The following is a 5938-nucleotide window of genomic DNA, read 5'->3' as shown; positions in this document are numbered from 1 at the left end:
ACAAACAGGTTTGTCCTGGAGTGGGTGAAGGCCAGAGTATTTCCTGGAGTCAAGGATTCTGAAGCTTCGTCTGACATATTTTGGGCATGTGCAAGGAGGGACTGGTCCTTGGAGAGGGACATCATGTTTGGCAGAGTGGAGGGCTGGCGAAGGAGAGGAAGACCTTTGGTGAGATGGATCGATTCTGACTGGAGCGGTGGGAATAGGTGCATTTGAGATGGCTAGGTTGGCACAGGATAGAACAGCATTTAGAGCTGTTGTACATAGGGTCGCTATGAGTCGCAAGCAACTTGATGGCACATACAACAACAACAACATTAGAATGGAACCTTGCACTATGACTGCCCTATTCCCAACGATCTCCAAGCTTGAACCCACCGTTATATTTACTATCCCAGTCTATCTTATTGAAGGTCTTTCTCTCTTTCTCTGACCTTCCACCTTTCCCAGCATGATTTCTTTCTTCAAAGACTGACCCTTATTGATAACACGCCCCAAAGATGTGAGTTAAAGTTTCATCATTCTTGCCTCTAAGGAGCACACTGACGGAACTTCTTCCAAAACAATTTGTTTGCTCTTTTGGTACTCCATTGGATGTGCAATACAGTGCCCTCTCTTCAGATAAGCAGGCAGCAACTGAAAATACCTTCGCTTGGATCAGATACACCTGAGTTTTTAAACTGATAATCTTGCTCTGTAGCACTTTGGCAAGGTCCTTGACAGAGGCTTTGCCCAAGGAAACATGTCCTTTAATTTCGACACTGCTGTTACCATGGGCATTGATTGTGGATCCAAGTAAAATGAAATCATTGACAATTTCAATCTTTTCTCTGTATATCATGATGTTGCCTATTGATCCAGGATTGAGAACTTTATTTCCTCGATATTGAGATGTAAGCAATATTGACAACTGTAGTCTTCCATCTTTTATCTTGTTTCAAGTCTCCATCAGTTTTTGTAAGCAAGGTTGTGCTATCTGCATAGCACAGGTTGTTGACGAGTCTTCCTCTAATCCTGGTGTCATATTCTTGTTCATTCTAGTCCAATTTCTTGTACTATTTGCTCTGAATACAGACTGAATACGTATGGAGAAAAGATATAATCCTGATGCACACCTTTATTGATTTTAAACCATGCAGTCTTCCCTATTTTTTGTTCAGAAAACTGTTTCTTGGTCTTTGTATAGATTTCATATGAGCACAATGAAGTTTTCTGGGATTATCCATTATATCATCCATACTCTGTTCATTATTTATCTCAATGATAGAGATTAAAACTCTGAGGCTCTGAAGGTTTAAAATATGTTTAGTGAAACAGTAGATCCTTTAATCAGATGCCATGTGGCAGTGCTTTTCAGCAGTGAAACCTCTTTTCGATTAAGTCACTTAAGCAAATCAAACTCCCTGCCATCAAGTAATTTGAACTCACTGCACCTCTCTAGGACAAAGTGCAACTATCCCATAGGGTTTCCACAACTGACTGTCTTTACAGAAGCAGATCCTCCTATCTTTTTCCTGTGGCATAGCTTGAAGGGTGAAATCACTGACTTCAGTTAGTAGTCAGTTTTAGTGGCGGTTAAACTGCCTTTGTTGGATTGTGTAGTCTGTAGAAAGTTGGATTGAATTATTATTCCAAAGACCACACACCTCTGGAGTTCTGACTGGATGCCAATGAGTTTGAGTTTTTGAAATGTTACTTCAAAACAAAACAAACCAAGCCACTGCCATGTTATGAGATAGAAACTTTTCATTAAAACTAGTTTATTATATAAACAAGTTAGTTACCCTAACAGCTATGGTGAGATACGTCTGTAGAAAGTTGCTCTGCTAACCCACAGGGCATGCCTCTCTGGCAGATTGAATCCACCAGTGGTTTCGAGGGAAAAAGATAAGCAATCTCCTCCCATGTATCTATAGCTTCACAAACCCAAAGAACAGTCAGCTATGAGTGGGTTCTGACTTGATGGCAATGAGAAGTTGGGACAGAAAGAGCCAGCAATCTCATCCATCTCATGAGCTGCTTCAAATATCAGGTTTTTTTAGAATGAAGTCAAGACCTAGCATGGACAATGGGTTGTCAAACTCAATTATTCCATATTATAGGATTCCTTAACAAAATCTTGCAGAGGGTGAAAGTATCAAGGGAAGAGATTTACTGATTCTTTGCCTAGTTGAAATGGTTAAAAGTGAGTCAGCAGAAGGCAGAATGAAGGGAGAGTGAAAGGGTTTAAAAACCAATCTTGAAAATCTAGCTTGTCATACTGTAGTTATTAGTCCTCTCCTCAATTTCATAAAACACTCAGGTGGGAAGGACATCTTCCAAATGGCAGCTCATTTTACCTTAAGAGTGGGTGTTTCCAGATGAGTTTCAAGTTTTTCATCATGATAAATTAATATATCCTATTTTATTATGGTGCCACAAACAAGTACTCTGAAAAGCTCAATTCTTAAAAAAGGAACAAAATCCCCAGAAAAGCATCAGGTATCAAAATGTAGCCAGAAATGATATTAAACAAAAAAAGAAAGAAAAGAAAGAGCTCTTTTTAATGAAGTCGAGGTGTAGGACAGATTTATTAGCTTCCATTTTTCCAAGTTGCATTCTGCTGTATTTCCTGCCCATATTTCTGAGATCAGTGAGGCTCTGTGTAGAATTACTTATTTCAAAAAATACCTTTCAAATAAAATGATGCAGCAGCTATACTTACTACACCTGCTGTGACACACCTGTGAAGATACAGCATTTGTTCTTGTACCCACAGCTCAATGCCCTAACAGAAAACAGATCTGCTATGTGGGCTGCTTAGAATCTGCCATTAAAAAAACAAACCCCAGAACAACAAACCACAACTATTGCTTTAGATAGATTGTTAAAATTGGCTTTAAAATAACTAGTCAAGGACTGCTGTTGTTTTGTGCTGCTGAATTGAGACCAACTCATGGTTGTTCCTCCAGTGGGTTTTCAGAGGTTGCAAATCACAGAGGGGACTATACATCTGTCTCCTTAGGAGCAGCTGGTGGTTGAACCCTGTGCCTTTCGCTTAGAAGTGCAACTCCTTACCAATAGGCAACCACAGCTTTAGGCAATGGCTAACTCAAAACAGTGACAGCATTAAGTGTGTTGATGGCTGTCAAGTCGAGCGTGACTCATAGCGACTCTATAAACTAAAGGTCTGAAGGCTTTCTATAACAATCGTCACTTCTCCAGGTTCATAGAGTTTTCACAAGCATGTTGTTTAGGAAGTAGATGCCACTCCTGTGTCTAAACCTGAATCAATTTGGGAGCTCCACCAAACACTTCCCATAATGGGCAGCCAATTATGGTGCTTGAGGCACCTATGTCAGTTGTTCACCATCACAGTAACTCCAAGTTACATGAGTGGAGCAAATAGGCAGACCACTGCTGTGCACTTTAAAAGAACGTTCATCTCAAAATCAAGGGCTCTACCACATTTTTAAATTCTGGCATGCCTAAATGCAGGTGGACTATGGGCCGGAGACCCACAATTCATCTGGCAAGTCCAACCTGCTGACACTTGCTTGGGGATGAAAATAAAGCCAAAAGAACCCCAAACATTCCATATGTGGCCCCCAACATCCAGCATAAAACCAATTCATAATAGGCATCAGCCTGTAAGACACAGCCAAGTATTACCACATTTTTAAATTCTGGCATGCGCAAATGCTTGCTGGTGCACTTTGGCAGCATATATACTAAAATTGGGATAGTAAAGAGAAGATTAGCATGGTCCCACTAACATTAAGAAGATAGATGTTTTTTTTCAAAAATCTACATGGAGTGTAGGAGTGCAGAAGTTAAAACATTTAGCCACTGAAAGGGCAGATTTTCAAACCCATTGGCCCACACTATAGGAGAAAGACATGAAAGCTTATCCTCTTACAGATTTACAGCCTTGGAAACCCTACGGGACAGTTCTACTCTGTCACTGAGCTGCAATTAGCTCAATGACAGTGGACTAGGTTTTGATAGTAAATTGAAACCCAGTTATTTAGTGCACTCTATTTATTCATCCATTATTAAATAAATATCTACTGTGTGCTAGGTACTTGATCCTAGGAGGAAAATAGGTACTCTATTCCTTGAAGAAGTCCTATTCCAATTACATAATTATAACTGTGAACAACAAACAACTTGTATACTAAATTCCTCGTAAAGTTACCAAGATCAATGGAAATAAAGCAGTTCTGCTACAGGGATTGGAGAAAGGAAGTCACATGAAATAGAAAATTTCTACAGACTTCTACAGTCAGAAATTGACCAAACATGCAATCAAGATGCATTAATAATAATGGGTGACAAGAATGCAAAAGTTAGGAATAGAGAAGAAGGATCAGCAGTTGGAAAACATGGACTGGGTGACAGAAATTAAGCCAGAGGTAGAATAATAGAATGTTGCATGATCAATGACTTGTTCATGGAAAATACATTTTATAAGTAACACAAACAGGCTATACACATGGATTTCACCTGATGGTATTCATAGGACTCAGATAGATTACATCTGTGGAAAGACTCATAGGAGAAGCTCAATATCAGCTGTGAAAACTAGGCCAGGTGCCAATTGTGGAACAGAGCACCAACTACTCATATGCAAGTTCAAACTGAAGCTGAGGAAAATTAATCAAGTCCATAGGAACCAAAATTTGACCCTGAGTCTATCCCATGTGAATTTCAAAACCATCTCAGGACCAGGTTTGAGGCATTTGACATTAATGAGCATAGACCGGATGAGCTGTGGGAGGATATCAAGAATATTATCCAGGGAGAACGCAAAAGATCATTATAAAGACAGAGGAAGAAGAAAAGACCAAAGATAGATGTCAGAAGAAACTATTGCACTGGAGCACCGAGAAGCCAAAGCAAAGTAATCAAGATATTAAGGAGTTGAACAGAAGATTCCAGAGGGCAGTGTGGGAAGACAAAGCAAAATATTACAATGAAATGTGCAAGGAGCTGGAGTCAGAAAATCAAAAGAGCCAAACTCGCTTAGCATTTCTTAAGCTGAAGGATTTGAAGAACAAATTCAAACCTCGAGTTACTATACTTAAGGTTGCTTTGGGCAGAATAGTAAATAATCCAGGGAGCATTAAAAGAAGATGGAAAGAGTATAGAGTCATTGTACCAAAAGGAATTGGTGGACACAGAAGACTCATGAATCAACATATGAACAAGAGCCTGTGGTGATGAAGGAGAAAGTTCAAGCTGCTCTAAAAGAATTGGCAAAAAACAAGGCCCCAGGAATTGATGGCATACCAATTGACATATTTCAGCAAACAGATGTTGCCCTAGATGTGCTCACAAAGTTGTGCCCAAAAATCTGGTGGCTACCTGGCCTACTGACTTGAAGAGATCTGTATTTGTTCCCATACCAAAGAAAGGCGATCTGGCAGAGTGTGGAAATTATCGAACAATATCATTGATATCAAATGCAAGCAAGATTCTGCTGAAGATTATCTAAAAATGACTGGAGCAGCACATCAACAGAGAACTGCCTTAAGTGCAGGCTGGATTTAGAAGAGGCCATGACACTAGTGATATTATAGTTAATGTCAGATGGATCTTGGCTGAAAGCAGAGAGTACTAGAGGAACATCTATCTGTGTTTTTCATAGACTATGCAGGCATTTGACTGTGTGGATCACAACAAACTGTGGATGCCTCTGAGAATGGGAATCCCAGAACACTTGATTGTGCTTATGCGAGACTTATACTGGGACCAGGAAACAGTTTTCAGAACATAACAAGGAAACAATGCATGGTTCAAAATTTGGAAGGGTGTGTGTCAAGGCTCTGTCCTAGCTCCATATCTTTTTCAACCTGTAAGCAGAACAGATTATCCTGGAGGCTGGGCTCTAAGAGGAGAAGTGTGGCATCAAGATTGGAGGTAGACTCATCAACAATCTGCATTATGCAGATGACAC

This window comes from Elephantulus edwardii, unplaced genomic scaffold, assembly GCF_000299155.1.
Source record: "Elephantulus edwardii isolate Elephantulus edwardi_28Jun2011 unplaced genomic scaffold, EleEdw1.0 scaffold00009, whole genome shotgun sequence".
NCBI lineage: Eukaryota > Metazoa > Chordata > Mammalia > Macroscelidea > Macroscelididae > Elephantulus > Elephantulus edwardii.
This window is presented reverse-complemented; position numbering follows the sequence as displayed.